The sequence below is a fragment of the Microcaecilia unicolor genome, chromosome 1, assembly GCF_901765095.1.
Source record: "Microcaecilia unicolor chromosome 1, aMicUni1.1, whole genome shotgun sequence".
Classification (NCBI taxonomy): Eukaryota; Metazoa; Chordata; class Amphibia; order Gymnophiona; family Siphonopidae; genus Microcaecilia; species Microcaecilia unicolor.
Window position 1 is genome coordinate 80,491,801 of NC_044031.1, and position 22,081 is coordinate 80,513,881.

At 42.7% G+C, this 22,081-nt stretch overlaps 1 protein-coding gene across 1 annotated transcript in view; it reads right to left on the reverse strand.

Moving 5' to 3' along the window:
* The window catches only part of PTPRN2 (protein tyrosine phosphatase receptor type N2), a 1,688,755-nt gene that overhangs the window by 1,665,914 nt on the left and 760 nt on the right, over nt 1-22,081 (reverse strand).

Here is a 22,081-nt window from a genome sequence, read left to right on the forward strand (position 1 = left end):
CAGTCCAAGAGGCGGAAGGAAGTCAACCACCGGAATCTAGAGGTGACTGAAGACCTGGATTGGTTGTCTGCCATAGTGTCTCCACCAGGGGAGGAGACAGAACCCCTTGAAGATCACCTCAGCATCTAGCCAGTGAGTTGGATGAGGCCAACCGCTAAATGAAAATGCTGGCAGATGAATTGCAGCAAGCCGCTGAGTATGCTAGTCAACTACGGGAGGAAAAAGAAGTCCCTCCAACAGCAACTGGTAGAAGTTAAGGACCAGTTGCAAAGTCAAAGAGAAAAGTGGGAGGAAGACCATTCCAAGAGAGAAAGTGGAGCAGACGGGAGCTGTCGCACAGCAAACAGGAAAGTATGTGGAGGAATTAGTGTATCCACACTGCTGTGGAAGCAGAACAGAAAGGGTTATGTGAAACCGTTGAACAGCAGGTGGAAGAGATAAAGCAACTGAGTGCCAAGTTCCAAGGAAGGGATCCTGCAGAAACAGGAATACAAGCAAGGCTGGAAGAGCTGCAGGCCTTGGAAATCTCTTTAAGCTACAGAGAGGAACAGTTGAAGAAGGAGAGAGAATGGTCACAGAGCCAGAATTCATGGCTGAGAGCCCAGTTGAAGGCTAAGAGTCAGGAAGTCCTGTCTGTAAACTGTAACAGAGAACAGGAGGTAAGAGTTGAACTATCTGAAGCAGAAGGCAGAAGAGGTTACCCAGCTGCAAGAGCAGGTAACCTGTATGAAATCCTCCACTGCAGAAACAGGCAGCAGGACTGCTTCCTCAAGTGGAGAAGGCAAAGAAACTCACCTGGGTTGCAGAGAAGCAACAGAAGAATGCTATGGCTGAAGTTAGCCATCCCATGAGCGGTCCTGGCTGCTGGAACTTCATGTAGAAGAGCTGCACCAGGGCCGCCAAGAGGGGGGGCAAGGAGGGCAAGATTCCTCCGGGCCCGACCTCCAAGGGGGGTCTGGTGCCAGGGTCTCTCTCTCTCTCTCATGCTCTTGACGGGACCCCGATGATTGCATTCAACAGGAGCAGGAGAGAGAAAACTCCAGCACCGGCCCCCCTTAGAGGCTGGGCAGGAGCAGACACAGGGCTTCGGGGCCTCTGGTTTGACTGGTGGGGGTCCCCCGGCCCTGACAGCAGAAGAAGCCTTCCTCCAACTCTGTTCTTCACTCGGGTGCATTGCCTGCCCTGCGGCTGCTTTTCCCCTCACATCGCACACGCTCGGCTTTGATGAAATTGAGCATGCATGACGTGAGGGGAAAAGCAGCCGCAGGGGCAGGGCAGGCAATGTGTTGGAGTGAAGAACAGTGCTGGAAGAAGATTTCTGATGGCGGGGCTGGTCTTGTCAGTCTCAAGTGGGTAGCATTAAGCACCTTATATTTGACTGTGTGTGCATTCGTAAATACTGGCTAGAAATCTGGTCACAACTGGTAGACATTTTTCACCTTCCTGGCTCAATCACCTATAAATTTGTGATACTCAGAGATCAGTGCTACAAGAGTTTGCTGACTCACAGTGAAGGGACTCTTGTTAGCACCATGGTATCTTTAGCATTGAAGGTAATCTTCTCACATTGGAAGTCCTTACACCAAGCCACCTACCAGGAATGGTGGAACTTATTGCTTCAAATTTACAAATACGAATCACACCTTGCAAAGAAATCTCCTCGTTTTGCTTTATATAGGGAGAAATGGCTACCACTTGTATCTTATTTTAACACTGTACAGTGATAAGCACTAAACTTGGTGTATCTCATGGCCTACGCATGCTCCATGCTTTGATTTGTATCCTCCAGCCCCCCCCCCCCCTCTTTTTTTTCTCTCTTCTTCCTCTCTCTTTTCTTAATTTAATCTTAACCTAGGTTTGGATAGCTACTTCTTAAACGTGAGCTCCGGTATTGCCATATTTTGTAGAATGTTGCTTGATGCTATGTTGTGAGCTCTTGTTTATCTCTGTGTTGAAAATCAATAAAAGAAATCAAACTAAAAAAAAAAAAAAAAAGAAAGTTAAGCTACTGGAAGCCAAGGACAAAAAGCTGATACAGCAGCAACTAGTGGTCTTGGAGTTGAGAGACCAAATTAGTCCTCAGCAGTGGGGTGGTAGGGGATGGATCGCCCTGGGTGCAGATCAAAGGAGGGTGTTCCGCTCCCGCTGCTCCATTGGTCCCTGCCTTCCCGGGTTCTCCTAGAACTTTTAAACCTTCTATGGCCCGCATGCACCTTCCTGCAACATCCACTCCTCTCCTCTCACTCCGTCCTTCGCCTTCCTGCAGCAGCCTGTGCCTTCCTGCAAGCTTCACCCCTGACGGGCCACTGCATCTTCTCTCTCTGAAAGTAAAGGATGCAGAGACTCTCTGTCCTTCGCCTTCCTGTAGCCTGTGCCTTCTCTGCAACCTCCACACTCCCACTCCCGCTGGGCCGCTGCGCTACGTCTCCTCTCTGTCACCAGCATCCTGCGCCCTTCTGATGCCCTTTCTTGAATCTACCAAGTACTGTATGTAACAGAAGAAATGACATGTGGTGCAATATTAAACAGAATAGTCACCAAATATCGGCACCCAGGTTTCTAAAAACTGTAATCAGTTTGCTTTGGTTCTTAGGTTTTCGTAAAGCATTGTGTATGGTCATTTTATACAACTTTTCCAAACCTGGTTGCTCTCAATTTTAAAAGTGGTGATTTAGAAGGAAAACCTGCAGTTAGCAGAAAATGTGTATTACCACTGGCTGTGTCTGCTTTTAAGAAGAGTACAGTACACAGAAGGTATAACTTCCTTTTGGCAGAAGGCCAATGATGCTCAATCACTGTCATTCAGTGAACTCCATTACCAGCAAACCAAATCTCAAGGAGCAACACTCAGATAGCACCTTTTTTAACATTAATAATTCTATTTCAGTTTGATATTCTAATGTCTTAATACATCTATAGTGGTGAAGAGCTACAGAACTGCCCTCAGCCTATTAAGCAAAACCTCATGAAAGTTTCAGTGATTCCCACCAGAGAGGCTACCATGAGAATTCTATAAATTTCTAGGTCATAAATCTTTTCATAAAATTGTACTTTTTTTTTATCTGCACTGCATTACTTTCAGCTCTTCCATTGTTTCATTTAAATTTTTGTCAAAAAAAAATGTGAACCTTCTCAGGCCCTGGCCTGCTCCATTGTAATGGCTGATATTCATTACCCACCCTAGCAAAAAAGAAGGATATCCAAACCACAGTAACACACACTCAATAGAAGCTGACTCATTCTGTTGCTTCAGCATGCAAAACTCTGCTCCTGCACGTCCAGGGTTTAAAAAAAAAGTGCTCTGATTGAGAAGCTGACCACTGCAGGGATTAAGGCATAATACCCTCATAATTCCTGAGTGGTTACTGTCTCCTCTTCCTCTCCCCTGATAGTGAAACTGCTCTCTGTGGGGCAGAGCCTCGGGTATTATAGGCATTCTGACCAAAACAGAAAAGCAAGTGTGAGGACGGAGTAGCCTAGTGGTTAGTGCAGTGGCTTTTAAATCAAGGGACCATGGTCCAAATCCTACTTTAACCCAATTTTTTTAAATTATGAGCCCTATAGAAACAGAAATATACCTACTATGCCTAAATATGTAAGCCAACTGCAAGCCTGCCCTGTAGACTATTAAAGTGGTATACATTCAGGCACAGTAGGTATTTTTCTGTTGCTGGAGGACACACAGTTACAAAATAAGAGTTAAAAGTGGAATTTGAACTAAGATCCCTTGGTTTAAGGTTCACTACACTAACCACTATTTGTTGCATTTGTATCCCACATTTTCCCACCAATTTGCAGGCTCAATGTGGCTTACATTATACCGTAATGGCGATGGCCATTTCTGGAAAGGAATTACAAGTAGTATTGCATTAAAAGGAAGACCCATACATAGTGGTGTTACATTGAAGTTCCTGAATTATATAGTGAGTAATAACAATGGGTTAATTAGCTGTGTCAAGTTCGTATCTGGTATTAGAGATGAGGTAGTAGAGCAAGGATTGCGTGCTTTCGTTCGTAGCATTGGGAACAGTTAATTGTGAGCGTTCTGATTTGTTTAGTTCATGTAGAGTTTTAAGTGTCTAGTGTTTGGGATGTATCCTTAAACAGGTTGGTTTTCAGTAGTTTACAGAAATTTGTCATCTGTTTTACCTGGTTATCTGTGTAGCTGTTTTTCTCAAAATGATACCAGACCAACATCTCTATGCCTGTTTGTTTTTTTTATTTTTATTTTTGTTACATTTGTACCCCGCGCTTTCCCACTCATGGCAGGCTCAATGCGGCTTACATATTGTATATAGGTACTTATTTGTACCTGGGGCAATGAAGGGTTAAGTGACTTGCCCAGAGTCACAAGGAGCTGCCTGTGCCTGAAGTGGGAATCATAAGTTGGACGTTTCATTTTGGAAAATGGCTATTCATCTTGGACATTTTCAGCACAAAAACATCCATCTCACAGTCATTTTTGAACAGAAAATCTGGATGTTTTTCCAAGTGGATAATTTTTGAGAATACAGATCACTATCTGTTTCTTGAGGCCTTCACAAAGGAGGATGTTCTCCTTGGCATGATGCATTTACCATGGCAAATTTGAGAGATCGAGCTCATACTCCACATACCTTGGTTGAGGCATGAAGTTCATTACTGCCATGATGCCATGATATGTGCACAACTGGCCCACTTGGAGGCATTGTGCCCCACCCCCAAGGATCCTTGCAGAAAATAAGAGGCCCTTTTACTAAACCACATAAGCGTCTACGCGCACCAAAATGGAGTTACCGCACGGCTCTTGCGGTAATTTCATTTTTGGCGCACTTCCGATACACAAGTCAAAAAAAATTTTTTATTTTCGGACGCGCGTAGGTCATTACTGCCCTGCTACCGCATGAGATTTTACCGCTAGGTCAATGGCTGTCGGTAAGGTCTCAGAGCCAAAATGAATGTGCAGCAATTTTCATTTTGCTGCACATCCATTTTCGGCAAAATATTTTTTAAAAGGCATTTTTTGCAGGTACAATGAAAAATGATTCTCTGCGCGCCCAAAACATGTGTCTACACTATTGCAGGCCATTTTTCAACGCACCTTAGTAAAAGGACCCCTAAGTGCCATGATTGAATTCTTTGCTTTTGCATCTCATAAAGAGGATTGGCCCTTGAAACAAAAATGGAAAAAGCTGTATTGCAGTCTGCATGATGCTCACTCAGTGTGTATGTCAGACCTTGTTGATAAACCATCCATTTGGCAGGTGGCATCAACTGATAAATGTCTCCAATGCACAGCCCCTGATAATAAGATACACTACATGTCAGCACTTAACAGGTTCACTCAACTGGGAGGCAGCTTTCCTGTTATCTTCTAAAAGATATAGCAATCACATTAAAGTCTACATCTCCACAGACCATACCATAAGACCTGATAATTTTACATGCTGAAAACAGTAAAGAAGTACCAATGAATAATCGCCATTCGAGAGAAGATGTGTGTGTGTTAGCTTAGTAAGAAAGAAAAAACCTGAAGAAAATCTTTATAGAATTATTCCATTTTCCCAGGCATAGGTACAAAGCTGATGCAAACAGCACTGTGTTATAATAAAGAATGCATTAAAATAGCTACTGTGCATGAATGGAACTGAGAAAGACATGATGAGCTAAATCCAAATCCCCCTTTATCCTCTAGGAAAATTAGACTAGGAACCTGGAAAGGTTGTTCAACAAGGGTGACTTTCAATTAGAACAGCAATAAAATATATCTATAGTTTTGCTCAAAATCTCAATTGTAAAACATTTCCTAGAGTAGTACAATTTGTTAAAAAAGCAGAAAAGCCTAGTTGATGATTTAATTAAAGATGACGTCAATGTCAGTTTCTGTACCAATATAAGACTATTAAAACGCAATGACTCATGGCTCACTGTGCACAGGTACATACAGAGAGTAATTTCAAAAAGGACTTAAATGTGCATAAGTTTTACCGTTCTGAGACAGATCAAAGGTCCATCAAGCCCAGTATCCTGGTTTCAACAGTGGCAAATCCAGGACATAAATACCTGGCAATCCCAAAAGAGCAAACAGATGCCATGTTGTTTACATCGGGAATAGCCGTCTTTTCTCCAAGCTGAAGAACCCTAGCCACTTTAGCCTTTCCTCATAGGGAAGTCGCCCCATCCCCTTTATCATTTTCATCACCCTTCTCTGTACCTTTTCTAATTCTACTATATCTTTTTTGAGATGCAGTGACCAGAATTTAACACATTATTCGAGGTGCGGTCGCACCATGGAGCGATACAAAGGCATTATAATGTCCTCATTTTTGTTTTCCATTCCTTTCCTAATAATACCTAACATTTTATTTGCTTTCTTAGCTGCAGCAGCACACTGAGCAGAAGGTTTCAATGTATCATCAACGATGCTGAGATCCCTTTCTTGGTCGGTGACTCCTAACGTGGAACCTTGCATTACGTAGCTATAGTTCGGATTCCTCTTTCCCACATGCATCACTTTGCACTTGCTCACATTAAATGTAATCTGCCATTTAGATGCCCAGTCTCCCAATCTTGAAAGATCCTCTTGTAATTTTTCACAATCCTCTTGCAATTTAACAACTTTGAATAACTTTTTGTGTCATCAGCAAATTTAATTACCTCACTATTTACTCCCATCTCTAGATCATTTATAAATATGTTAAAAAGCAGCGGTCCCAGCTCAGACCCTTGGGGAATCCCACTATCTACCATTCTCCATTGAGAATACTGACCATTTAACCCTACTTTCTGTTTTCTATCTTTTAACCAGCTTTTAATCCACAATAGGACACTACCTCCTATCCCATGACTCCCCAATTTCCTCTGGAGTCTTTCATGAGGTACTTTGTCAAATGCCTTTTGAAAATCCAGATACACAATTTCGACAGGCTTACGTTTATCCACATATTTGGTTACCCCTTCATAGAAATGACAACAAACAGGTTATAAGGACTTTTCTTTGGCTACATTCTGATACTGTTAGATGTATTTTTAGCACCACAAGGTGATGAAGATCATGTAACCTATGCTAAAGTAAATTCATTTAGTAGTATTTCTAATTAATATAAGATAGAAGTACAATTTTAAGCAAAATACAAGCTTTGATGTGCAGTTACCAGCAATGACCTCCAGATGGTAGTGTGGGGTAATTTTCTGAAAAAGGCTATGGAGATATTTTTTTTATACATTTATATTAATTTGAATAAAGTTAATGTGCAGGCAAATTGTAGAAGGAATGCAGAAACCGGAACTGGTACATTCAGGTCAGTATCTCCAGATTCTATATATGGTGTCCAAAGTTAGGCACAGAATTTTGCACACAGTTTCAATGTCCATGTGTAACTTAATAGGTTAAATGGCTCTTAATTGGCGCTAAGGATCAATCAATTGACCTTAACCAGCAATAATTGTAGACAATTTGTAGTTATGCACTGAAATGCCTTATTCAATAACCACCACGCCAAATCTCCATCTCACTCCAAAGTACAGGTGTCCATTGGAGGGGCTTAGGTGGATCAGAAGCATGCATGGGTAAGTACAGGGTTATAGAATACTATCATTACTGCGCCTCACGGCCGTGACTTTTGCATAAATGCTCACGCCTAAAGTTAGGCACAAGAATGCAGACTTAAAGCAGTATTTTATAGAGGCAGGTCTGGTGCTGAACTGCCATTATAGAATTTGCTCTTATCATGCATCATCCCATGATTAACTTTGAGCAACCTTTACTCAGATCCCCCCCCCCCCCCCCCCTATGTGTACAGTTTGGAGATGGGAAGCCAGAAAACTTTTGTTTCATGTCATTTCCAGTGTTGAGGGAATTTTGGTTTTCATCTGGTTCTCCCCTCCCCCATGTCATCATGGGAGATGACACAAAATGAAGATGTTCTGGCCCCCTTTCCACAGCCCCCTGTTCCCCCAGCAATCTAAGCCTCCCCTTCTGATCCCTTCCTCATGGCCACCCGTTCTGACCACTTCCAACTCCACGCAGGCTCCCCAGGCCTACCCCAATCCCTAGTGGTTCCAGTAAGGGATCACTGGAACAGGAGCAATACCCATTCGCTCATAATCTTTCACTCTAGTCTCGCAATATGCCAGAAGGGGGGGTCTTGAATCACAGGGAGGAGGCTTTAAATTGTGTTGGGTGGGCTGTCATTGCCAATCCCATCATTGTCAAATGAAACTCTACCCATTTTTATTTGACAAGAGGAAATAACTGTTCCATCCCTAGTACAGTTCCAGTAGTATTTTAGAACAGGATCTGCTGATATTATGCCTGTTCTAAAATATAAGTAGTTATGCACATTTAGGTGCCAGCATGATACACATGTTTGGGAAAGATTCATTTTAGGAAAATAAACATGAGTGCTTATATGTGTATTTCTGTTGGCACATACACTGTGTATGCCAGCAACCCACATATGTATCTGCCATCATGCACACACAGAGATGTCAGTTGTCCTTCAGGGGGCCTTTCACTACTCCCCTCCCTTTTCCAATCTGATTCCTCTCTAATTTCATATACCCCTGATCCAGTTCCCCACACACATACACACCCCCCCCCCCCCCCCGATGGCCCCATCACTTAAAGCCTTTATATGATCTGCCCCTGATGCCTCCAATAAGTTCCTCCTCTGAAGCAAAGCTCCACCTACATGTTTAGGTCCTCCCTTTTTCAGTAGTAGCTCAAGGTGAGTTACATTCAGGTATACTAGGTATTTCCCTGTCTCCAGAGGGCTTACAATCTAACTTTGTACTTGATGCAATGAAGAGCTAAGTGACTTGCCCTAGATCACAACAAGCTATAGTGAGATTTGAACTGGGCTTCTCTGGATGTTAACCCTGGTTCTTTAACCACTAGGCTACTCCTCCACTCCAACTAAACCCTTCACCCACCTCTGGGACTTCCCTGAATGCCCTAACCACCCCTGGGATTTACCCAGAGTTGATCCCTATGGCATTGAGTAGGAGCAGCTCCCCCTCCATCCCTACCCTGGCCAGCTCCAGATTCCACAATGGTGGTGATGATCCCTAGGGGTAGTCATGCGGTACCGCCTTCCATATAAGGTCAATGATTCCCAGCAGTAGCACCGCAAGATTGCCACCAGGGAGAATCAACAACATTGAGAGGCGGACTGCTCTCACTACATGCCACTAGACCACAAGGGATCACCTCCAAGTAAGTTGTAGGAATATATACTACAAAGTCAAACACAGTAGATCAGGAGGGGCATAATTGAATGCGAACGCCCATCTCCATGGGCGTCTATGTCTGCGAGCGGTTACGTGAAGGGGCGGGACAGACTGTATTTTCGAAAAAAATGGGCACCCATCTTTTTTTTCGATAATACGGTTTGTGCCTGGCAAATGCATCGGATTTGTGCGGATTTGAGCTGGGCGGTTTCGTTTTTCAGCAATAATGGAAACCGAAGGTGCCCAGCTCAAAAATGAACAAATCCAAGGCATTGGGTCGTGGGAGGGGCCAGGATTCGTAGTGCACTGGTCCCCCTCACATGCCAGGACACCAACCGGACACCCTAGGGGGCACTTGTAACAATTAAGAAAAAAAATTAAATACCTCCCAAGTCCATAGCTCCCATCCCTTGGGTGCTGAGCCCCTCAAATCCACCCCAAAACCCACTGCCCACAACTCTACACCATTACCATAGCACTTATGGCTGAAGGGGGACACCTACATGTGGGTACAGTGGGTTTTAGGGGCGGTTTGGAGGGCTCCCATTTACCACCACAAGTGTAACAGGTAGGGGGGGATGGGCCTGGGTCCACCTGGGTGAAGTCCACTGCACCCACTAACAACTGCTCCAGGGACCTGCATACTGCTGTGATGGAGCTGGGTATGGCATTTGAGGCTGGCAAACAGGCTGGAAAAAAAAGTTGTTAAAGTTGTTTTTTTTTATACTGGGAGGGGGTTAGTGACCACTGGGGGAGTCAGGGGTGATCAGCTTCGATTCCCTTTGGTGGTCATGTGGTTATTTAGGGCACTTTTTTGGGACTTGTTCGTGAAAAAAAGGGTACAATTAAAATGAACCAAATTCGCGCTAAAAACACCTTTCTTTTTTCCATTATCGGCCGAAGGCGCCCATCTCTCCTCGGCCGATAAACACGTCCGAGTCCCGCCTTCACCACGCCTCTGACACGCCCCCGTCAACTTTGCCCGTTTCCGCGACAGATTGCAGTTGAAGATGCCCAAAATTGGCTTTCGATTATACCGACTTGGGCGCCTTTGCGAGATGGGCGCTTATCTCCCGATTTGGGTCGAAATCTGGGCGCCCATCACTTTCAAAAATAAGACTGCAGGTGTCCTTAAATAAAAATACAAATCAGACAAAAGATTGCAAATTAATACTGTCAAGTACTGAGCATGATGTAAATAGGAACAACAAACATAGTTTGAAATGTCTATATGCAAATGCCAGAAGCCTAAGAAATAAGATGGGAGAGTTAGAATATATTGCACTAAATGAAAAATTAGATATAATAGGCATCTCTGAGACCTGGTGGAAGGAGGATAACCAGTGGGACACTGTCATACCAGGGTATATATTATATCGTAGTGATAGAGTGGATCGAATAGGTGGAGGGGTAGCATTGTATATTAATGACAGCCTTGAATCAAATAAATTGAAAATTCTACAGGAAACAAAACACATCTTGGAATCCCTATGGATTGAAATTCCATGTGTAAAGGGGAAAAGGATAGTAATAGGAGTGTACTACTGTCCACCTGGCCAGGATGAAAGGCGGATGTAGAAATGTTATCGTAAATTAGGGAGACTAACAAACTGGGCAACACGGTAATAATGGGTGATTTCAATTATCCCAATATTGACTGGGTAAATGTAACATAAGGGCATGCTAGGGAGGTAAAATTCCTTGACAAAATCAAGGACTGCTTTATGGAGCAGCTGGTACAGGAGCCAACAAGAGAAGGAAAAATTCTAGACCTAGTCTTTAGTGGAGCACATGATCTGGTGTGGGAGGTAATAGTGATGGGGCCGCTTGATAACAGTGATCATAATATGATCAGATTTGAGATTAGCTTTGGAGTAAGTATAAACAGGAAATCCAATACGTTAGCGTTTAATTTTCAAAAAGGAAACTATGATAAAATGAGAAGAATGGTGAAAAACAAATTAGAGGAGCAGTTGCGAGGGTCAAAAATTTACATCATGTGTGGATGCTGTTTAAAAATACCATCCTGGAAGCCCAGGCCAAATATATTCCATGTATTAAAAAAGGAGAGAGGAAGACCAAACGACAGCCAGCATGGTTAAAAAGTGAAGTGAAGGAAGCTATTAGAGCTAAAAGAAAATCCTTCAGAAAATGGAAGAAGGAACCGACTGAAAATATTAAGAAGCAGCATAAGGAATGTCAAGTCAAATGCAAAGCGCTGATAAGGAAGGCAAAGAGGGACATGAAAAAAAGATTGCGTTGGAGGCAAAAACACGTGGAGGGGCATAATCAAACGGAGCAACCCTTATTATCAAAACAAGATGGGCGTCCATCTTTCATTTTGATAATACGGACGGGGACGCCCAAATCATGAAATTTAGGTCGACCTTAGAGATGGTCATCCTTAGGTCATTTTTGAGATGGTCGTTCACGGTTTTCGGCGATAATGGAAACCGAGGACGCCCATCTCAAAAACGACCAAATCCAAGCCATTTGGTCATGGGAGGAGCCAGCATTCGTAGTGTACTGGTCCCCCTCACATGCCAGGACACCAACCGGACACCCTAGGGGGCACTGTAGTGGCCTTCAGAAAAAGGTCCCAGGTGCATAGTTCCCTTACCTTGGGTGCTGAGCCCCCCAAACCCCACAATTGTACACCACTACCATAGCCCTTAGGGATGAAGGGGGGCACCTACATGTGGGTACAGTAGGTTTCTGGTGGGTTTTGGAGGGCTCACATTTACCACCACAAGTGTAACAGGTAGGGGGGGATGGGCCTGGGTTCGCCTGCCTGAAGCACACTGCACCCACTACAACTGCTCCAGGTATCTGCATACTGCTGCGATGGACATGAGTATGGCATTTGAGGCTGGCATAGAGGCTGGCAAAAAAGTATTTTTAAAGATTTTTTTGAGGGTGGGAGGGGGTTAGTGACCACTGGGGGAGTAAGGGGAGGTCATCCCCGATTCCCTCCGGTGGTCATCTGGTCAGTTCAGGCACCCTTTTTGATGCTTGGTCATGAAAAAAAATGGACCAAGTAAAGTCGCCCAAGTGTTCGTCAGGGATGCCCTTCTTTTTGCCATTATCAGCCGAGGACGCCCATCTCCTAAGCACGCCCCAGTCCCGCCTTCGCTACATTGCCGACACGCCCCGTGAACTTTGGTCATCCCAGTGACGGAAAGCAGTTGAGGGCGCCCAAAATTGGCTTTCGATTATGCCAATTTGGGCAACCTTGCGAGAAGGACACCCATTTTCCGTTTTGTGTTGGAAGATGGGCGCCCTTCTCTTTCGAAAATGCCCCTGATAGTAAAATTAGGTATATTAAAAACAAGAAGCAAGCAAAGGAATCGGTTGGCCCACTAGATGACCGAGGAGTAAAAGGGGCAATCAGGGAAGACAAAGTCATAGCAGAGAGATTAAATTAATTCTTTGCTTCTGTCTTCACTGAGGAAGATTTCGGAGAGATACCAGTGCCAGAAACGGTATTCAAACCTAGAGGATGCAGTGGGGCAATTTGACAAATTAAAGAGTAGGAAATCTTGCCTCACCAATCTATTACATTTCTTTGAAGGGGTAAACAAACGAGACAGGCGAGCCAGTTGATATTTTGTATCTGGATTTTCAAAAGGCGCTTGACAAAGTACCTCAAGAAAGACTCCAGAAGAAATTGGAGAGTCATGGGATAGGAGGTAGTGTCCTATTGTGGATTAAAAACTGGTTAAAAGATAGAAAACAGAGAGTAGGGTTAAATGGTCAGTACTCTCAATAGAGAAGGGTAAATAGTGGGGTTCCCCAGGGGTCTGTGCTGGGACCACTGCTTTTTAACATATTTATAAATGATCTAGAGATGGGAGTAACTAGTGAGGTAATTAAATTTGCTGACAACACAAAGTTATTCAAAGTTGATAAATCACAAGAGAATTGTGAAAACTTACAAGAAGACCTTACGAGACTGGGAGACCACGCGTCTAAATGGCAGATGACATTTAATGTGAGCAAGTGCAAAGTGATGCATGTGGGAAAGAGGAACCCAAACTATAGCTACGTAATGCAAGGTTCCACGTTAGGAGTCACAGACCAAGAAAGGGATCTCAGCTTCATTGTTGATGATATGTTGAAATCCTCTGCCCAGTGTGCTGCGGCGGCTAAGAAAGCAAATAGAACATTAGGTATTATTAAGAAAAGGAATGGAAAACAAAAGTGAGGCCATTATAATGCCTTTGTATTGGTCATTGGTGCGACCACACCTCGAATACTGTGTTCAATTTTGATCACCGCATCTCAAAAAAAAATATAGTAGAATTAGAAAAGGTACAGAGAAGGGCAATGAAAATGATAAACAGGATGGGACGACTTCCCTATGAGGAAAGACTGAAGCATTTAGGGCACTTCAGCTTGGAGAAAAGATGGCTGAAGGGAGATATGATAGAGGTCTATAAAATAATGAGTGGAGTTGAACGGGTAGACGTGAATCATTTGTTTACTCTTTCCAAAAATACTAGGACTAGGGGACATGCGATTGAAACTACAAAGTAGTAAATTTAATATGAATCGGAGAAAATGTTTCTTCACTCAATGTGTAATTAAACTCTGGAATTCGTTGCCAGAGAATGTAGTAAAGGCGGTTTGCTTAGTGGAGTTTAAAAAAGGTCTGGACTGCTTCCTAAAGGAAAAGTCCATAGACCACCAATAAATTGACTTGGGGAAAATCCACTGCTATTTCTGGGATAAGCAGCATAAAATGTATTGAACTTTTTTGGGATCTTGCCAGGTATTTGTGACCTGGATTGGCCATTTTTGGAAACGGGATGCTGGGCTTGATGGACCCTTGGTCTGTCCCAGTATGGCAATACTTATGTACCTTTGTACTAATTGGGTGAAGCTTCTCTGCGATATTAAACTCACAAATAAGCATCTTTAAACATCCTTATACATCTCCTTTATATAAGAGAACATCAGAAAATTTTCTTTAAAAAGGTGATAAGATCTTATAAGTTGTGTCTATTACAAGTCCAGACCGTTAGATGCCCACATATCGTACTCATAACCAGTGAATGAAAAAAAGCTGATAGCTATATAATATCAATGGTGCTTCGGCAAAGACAAATGCCTGCTTCCAAGGGTTATCAATATGTAAAAGCGATCGTCATATTATCTGAGAAAATAACATTCTTGTAAGAAAGAAGCATTCAACTTTAAAAGATACCACAACTGAAAGTGTTTACATACTTAAATTTGGCCACAGCTGCCATTTCACTTCCTGGAATAATAAGTTCTCAGTGTGTGCTGAGAGTAATGGTGCTTGGCATTTGAAAATGCTAACATTCAACGTGATAATGTCATCTGTTGAAAGCTTTATGTGTACTTACAAAAGGATTCAAAAAGGGAATCTCAGTGTATGTTGAGAACACTAGCCTTTAGCGTTTTGAGAGTATCACAAACTCATATGTACCTCAACCTAATTGTCATACACCATACATTTTATCTGCACGATCAAAAAGCAATTTTTGACGAACTTCAAAAATGTTGGTATTAAAGGAATCAATTCTAGTGAACTATAGTGAAAACTCCCTGGGCCTACAGAATGCAGAAACCAGAACTGACACATTCCAGATTCTATAGCTTCTTTTCATGTGGGAAGGTTTTTGTCGATGATGAAGTAAGGTCTTTTTGACTGCCTTATCTCTTTAAAAACTGTGTGTTTTGAGCTACTTTGAGGCTTTTCCTTCCCTTTCTTTTTGTTGAAATTTGTTTTCCTATATTGTTATACTAAAAGTTTCATCTTCTGTGGATTACTGTTACTTTTTGCGATATTAAAAGAATGACATAAAGAGAACCTAAAGCGATCCATCAGATCTGCATTACCATTCCTTTGGGCTTGATGCATTCTAAATTAAAAACCTAGCATTAATATCTCCCACCTCATGCATGAGGAGCTACAACCTCTATTGCACAAAAATGCAACTCATTAAAGCTGTGTGTGCGGATGTTATAATGCCGTTGTATCGCTCCATGGTGCGACCGCACCTGGAGTATTGTGTTCAGTACTGGTCTCCGTATCTCAAAAAAGATATAGTAGAATTGGAAAAGGTACAGCGAAGGGCGACGAAAATGATAGTGGGGATGGGACGACTTTCCTATGAAGAGAGGCTGAGAAGGCTAGGGCTTTTCAGCTTGGAGAAGAGACGGCTGAGGGGAGATATGATAGAAGTGTATAAAATAATGAGTGGAATGGATCGGGTGGATGTGAAGCGACTGTTCACGCTATCCAAAAATACTAGGACTAGAGGGCATGAGTTGAAGCTACAGTGTGGTAAATTTAAAACGAATCCGAGAAAATTTTTCTTCACCCAACGTGTAATTAGACTCTGGAATTCATTGCCGGAGAACGTGGTACGGGCGGTTAGCTTGACGGAGTTTAAAAAGGGGTTAGATAGATTCCTAAAGGACAAGTCCATAGACCGCTATTAAATGGACTTGGAAAAATTCCGCATTTTTAGGTATAACTTGTCTGGAATGTTTTTACGTTTGGGGAGCGTGCCAGGTGCCCTTGACCTGGATTGGCCACTGTCGGTGACAGGATGCTGGGCTAGATGGACCTTTGGTCTTTCCCAGTATGGCACTACTTATGTACTTATGTACTTATGCTTTCTAAACAGTGTGGTATCATAGGTGCTCTGCTGTGTGATCCTGGCATTACAAGCACATATGGGGGTTCTATAAGTCAAGCTTTTAAAGGTCTAAGGGTCTTCCCCACTACTTGACAAGGGCACCAGATTGCATATACCACCAAATTAGTTTGACATGAGAAAAGAATTTGGGTTAACAATATGGCCATTCAAGATCACTGTAGTCCCTGAGAAAGAGGAGGTACATACTCAGCAGCGTCCACATGAGTAGTGTCCTTTCCTCCTCTCTGTTTTCCCTCTCTCACAGGCAGATGATCAAAAGCCCCGCGCTGTTCCAAACAGCGCTGGAAAAGCGCAGGGCACTATTAGTCCTATGATCAGAGATAATGCATGCAAATTTAAGCAGTGCAATTATCTCTGATCATGGGGTAGAATTGCGGGCGAATTGTGCCTGATCCTTCCACACTTGTTTGACAGGTCTGGGCTGTCAAAAGCCCAAATCTGTCAAACACAGGGGCTGGAGGTCCATGGGACCACCAGGCCCTGACTACCCCTACCCTGAGCAACGGGGGCTGGAGGTCCGGCGGATTTCCGGTCCCCCCAACAATCCCCCCCCCCCAAGTTCAGGGAGGGCTGGAGATCCCTTATATGGTCTGTAGCCTCTAGCGCCGGCGTTTGCTTTTGATCATCTGCCCCTCAGTGTCAGGCTCCGCTCCAGCCCTTCAGCAGCAGTGGCAGTGAGGAAACCATGAGGGGAGGGCTTCAGTGCACTTTTGTGACCCCTGAAGCAGGCATCCTGTGACACCGAAACACAGACTGTGTCAGGTCCTTCTGTACTCAAGCTACTAATAAAGCATTCTTCAAGCATCTTCTCCTGGTTTGGATTGTCCTTTGGCCAGCCTCTATTTGTTTTTGCTTGTACTGTTTGACATAGAGGTTTTTTCCTGTTTGCTGTGCCTACTTTCTTAAACTACACAAGTTGTCATCCCAAGAAATTGAAGGATAGCCTACCGTTTTCACAGTTCCTCAGGTATAGACGCATATGTACTGACGAAGTAGAATTCAGGTCAAGATCAAAGGAACTGAAAACTAGATTAAGAGACAGAGGATATCCGTCTAACATCGTCCATAGAGCTTATAGACGGGCAAAGTACAATAACTATGAATATTTGTTATTACCTAAACAAGAAGAAGGAACGTATGAGGAAGGGACAATTACGTGCGTCCTACGCTATTCAAATTTAGCTTTTTAGATCTCCAGTATGATAATGAAAAACTGGCACATTATACAGACCATTCCCGGGCTCGAAGAACTAAAACTGAGGGTAGCCTACATCAGAGGCCAGAATCTAAAAGAGATTGTGGCACCTGCTATGTTCAAGAGAATAATGACAGATGTAGACGGAAAACACAGAAAATGTGGAGGGTGCAGTGTGTGCACCAATATGCTGGAAGTAAACAAATTCACCGATCCACAATCAGGAAGGGTATATAAGCTTCATCATAAAACCTCCTGAGATTCAGAGTGGGTAGTGTACGCAATAGTGTGCCCATGTAAGAAACTGTATATTGGACTAACATCATGGAAGTTATCAACTAGGCTCGTAGAGCACAGAAGCAATATTCATCTGAAGAAGATTACGGCACCACTTGCCGCACATTGCGATGCGAAGGAACATACATTTGGATCGTTGAGATGTGTGGTATTACAGCAGATGATATGGCATACCATAGGGGGCGATAAAAAGCTAGAACTACTGCGACAGGAACAAAGGTGGATTCATCGCCTTAAGACAACCCAGCCATATGGACTCAACATTAGAGTTGAATGGAACCAATTCTTCTGAACCAATAGGGTCTTTGTGACGTCTTCCTGTCAGTGGAGCTAGGGGAGGAGTTTATCAGTTGCCGTGTGACATCATGAGGATTCAAAACGTATGCCATTTTGTTAGTCCTGTTAGATGCGAGAGCACAGATCCAGCAAAGCAAGTATTAGACTGCTCAAAAGACCGGTGTGGTTATGTCGGCAAGTTGGTACAAGTTTATTGATTTTTTTTGCTCTATTTTTCAGAACTGACCAGCTTGAGTCCACGGTAACCCTGAAGCAAAAATCAAACCTTGGCCAAAGTCGGGCCGTGGTAGTTGAAAGAGCTGCAACGAGTGATTGGACAGCTGGAAAGCTAAGTTTATCATAAAGTGCTTAAAGTGATTTGAAGAGCTGTAAAAAAAAAAGTGGCCAGGAGGTTTTTTGCCAGTGATGAGTCCGCAGGTCTCCCTAAAGTTGATTTGTTAACATAAGGAGTGCCTTAGCGGTTCGTTTGAGGCTTTTTCCTCCATTAAACACCTATCTTTGCATATGTAGATATCGTGTGTCTGATTGGTTATTATAACAAAACTGATATTCTACAAGCTTCATTACGATAGTTTGCTGTTTATATGCGCCATGGCTGGTAAAAAGGTGTGGCTAAATATGCCAACATTGTCCAGTTCAGCACACTATTAGCAGCCAAGTTCCTACAAAGTTAATTATGTTCAGTGGAAAATAAATCTGTTGGCTCAGGCTGCTTGCTATCTGAATATTCAATCACTGTTTCATTATTGCTACCAAGTATTACATATTAAGGGGATTCATTTTAATTCATTTATCTAGTCCTTACGTGCACATGGTTTTGCTTTTTAAACCCAAAGGTTTCCTTGTATAGCATTTTTCATGTTTGAATTAGTTTTTGTATACAAGGTTTGCATGATTTGTCTTTATTTGAAATAAAAGAAAATGTTTAAAACATATCTTGTTCAACAAGGGGTGGGGCTGGGTGGGACTGGGGATACTGAGCTAGATGGACCATCGGTCTGCACCAGCATGGCTATTTTTAAGTTCTACTCTTCATTTGCAGAAGAAACTATACCAGGTACACACAGTGGATCCAAAAAGAGTTCTTTGGCCATGTGATGTCTTCCCAAACAATGTCTTTATTAAAATCAATAAAAACCCGACATGAATCGTGTTTCGGCCACACTGGCCTGCATCAGAGGTTTATCAGCTTTAGTTGAAACAGATGAAACAGCTGAATTGCAATCAAATTGTAAAAGGCCAGGATGTTATAGTCTCTGCCCGGGCTGATACAGCAAGGCTCACATCGACAACACATGCACGGGCCAGCACAAGGAGGTCTTAGGTCTGCACGCAGATCTCAGGATCACTCACAATTCTGGGTGCCCAAATTTCAGCACCATTTATAGAATCCAGGGAATAATGTATTCAAGCAGTGTATTAAGGCACTAAATTCAACATCTTAAAAACTTTTGACAAATGTTACAGCACAATTACTGCACAAACCCATTGTCCATGTTCAGTCCTCAAGGGCTGAAAACAGGCCAGATTTTCATGAAAAATATTTGTATGCTCACTATATGTATTTTATGCAAATCTCTCTCATGCATCTTCATTAGGGACACCCTGAAAACCTGCTGGCTTGACAAGATAACTACAAAATTGCCCCAAGTGGACAGATTTGATAAGGCATGCTTCAAACTTTGGAGAAAGGTATTTTTCAAAGTAGAGGACGATTATAAAGCTTTTGTTAGATTTGCCCCTCCATTTATGCAGTTGGAGGGAAAGAAGGGCTTGATCTGCAAAACTATTTTCATGGGTGTGGAAATCTTGGTACAGCGTGATTTAAATATATTTAGCAGGGGTCACAGTTTACTACTTAATGTCATAACATCCTGGAATGCCTTGATTTTAATAACCAATAATTTCCAGTGGAGCAGTGATTTGTAAATAATGTTTCTTCATTTATAATGGTGCACTAGCTGTAACCCCATTGCTAAGCATTATCAATGAATCCCACTGTTTAAAACCAGATGACCAGTTAGCATCAGGGTGGAGCTCCCAATAGGCACATCAGTAACTATCCAGGCACAGCTGAAGGGTTAAATCCACCACAAGACATCATTTTTTAATTTAGATGCAAAGGAAAAACATTGCTCTGCCTGTTCCATATGGCATGTCAGGTTTATATTTCCACAGCACTAAGATACCACAGCTCTGATAGTTAATCAGGTACTGTTTTCAGATAATACACAAGAGAACGGTTATTATATAACATGTTTTCAAATGATTGGGGGCGCAGAGCTCTTTTTCCTTTCAAAACTTTCCACAGCACCTAAGCCCTGACTGGGAAATCTGACCCAGTGTTTTGAAACTGTACCTATGGCTACTTAATTTTTATAACTTATGGGTTCAACAGCAGTTGTGCTCGGCCTGTGTTTGGTTACCTCAGCCTTATCTGCAGTGCACTCATCTGTTCCTTTTCCCAGAGAAACTTCTGTAGAAACAGATAAGGCTGCTTTCCAACCTATATATAATACAGGTCCCTGTCCTTCTATATTTAGTTTCTGCTTTTCGCAAATTTTCCTTCTAATGAAGCAAGTTAGATTTCTGTAAATAAAGTGAGAAATACATACGGAGGACAGCTGAATACAGGTTACTGTTCTTTCCACCACTTTTGCACTGAATTAGGCACATCTAATATTCCACGCATTGCAGCAATTTATCCGTGCAATCAATTAGCTAAACATCTATATTATCTTACTGACTTGAATAAAAGTTGAGTTATTCAAACAAGTAACAGAAATGTTAGAATGTGAATTTCTGAAAAGCAAATATATTTAACTACACACAGTCTAAACATAATGATCTCATATGTTTTTTTGTGACCTTGGGCAAATCACTTTACTCTCCTTTGCTGCAGATACAAATTTAAGGCTAGAATGTACTAATGTGGTGGTTAACACTTTAACGCTTGTTGATTCGATTAAACACCAGCCCCGTTATTCTCAGTGGGGCTTGTTTAATGATAACCTATTTTAATGACATAATTGTGTTTAACGGGCAAATAAAAGCAAGTTAACAAATCCAGCTCTTAGATTGTAAATACTTACTGCACCTTAACTCACCTTCAGCTACAAAAAAAAACATGAGTCGAATTTTAAATAATAAATTAATACATTCCACTTGGTCCTGTTTTTTTTTTTAAAGCGACTGTGTTGTAGAGTCAATTCAACCTGGAAATTCAGAACCACCTTTATTGAGTGTTGGTTAAAGGGGCCCATATACCCCTTGAGTATAAAAATGAAGGCCGAGCCAAAGGTAAAACTGCCACTAAAAAAAAAAACCAGAGAGAGAGAGGTGACATCAGTCCCCTCTGCAATAAGTGCTTCAAAGCGGGAGAGTTTCCCGGTTAGGGTCAGGGATGCAGTGCAGAACAAAAAGGGCAGGAATCACACAATGAATATTCGTGAACAGGAACCTCTCAGTATGCTAGGAAAGAAAGTTACACAACGCGTCCTTTGGCTCAGAGCTGTAAACATCTTCTGTGTGTCGGGTACCAACATTATTACAGTTTACTGCGTCATTCAGTCTAAATCGAAGCCAAACACTTTTTTACGCTCTTTGAATTTACTGGCACGTCCCCTTTTGCTCTTATTTTTGGTTCAAATGGCCCTGATGCTACAAGCGCCAACATTTCAAAATGATTGGGGAATGCCAAACATACTAAAATTGCCCTTCCCCGGACACAATGAAGGAGCTTGCTCAATATTGGGGGGGGGGGGGGGGAGCTCAACACCCATTGGCATCCACAGAACTGGCTCCCCCATGCGTGATGCGCTAACTACACACTAGGATTACATAACCCTCACGCAAGGTAAAGGCAGCTCTTTTGGATGGCCTTAGAAATGTTTTGATTTGCAACTGCACAACCAGGATTCCTGGGGGGGGGAAGAAAAATCTCGATATGCGTCTATCTTGCATTTTCGCGGCAAAAGCCCTCCGTGCCAGGCACGCACAAGATCTGCTTCTGGAAGACTGAGGACTGCCCCATGGGGAAAAGAAACTCCTCCATTTGGAAATTGGGCTCCAGCAATCGTTGCCCATCTGTTTCATCTACTGGTTGATGCAAGACAGAAAGTGATCGTTTTTCCTAGAAGTATTCTTACAAGCCCATAAAACGCGGGCTTACGGTAACGGGGCACTGACAAAGGTGAGATTAAGAGTCCTGGGAGGCGTAACTGCTACCGAATTCTCTATTTCTGGGGGCTGCAGCGCGTGCAACTTCCATTCCTAAAAAGCAGAGTCCTTTCCTTGCTACCTGCCCTAATGTCACAAGGATGCGATGCCTCATACGTGCAGGCCTGAAATCTTCTGCACAACAGCCTATCTTGGCTTTCAAAATTCTTCT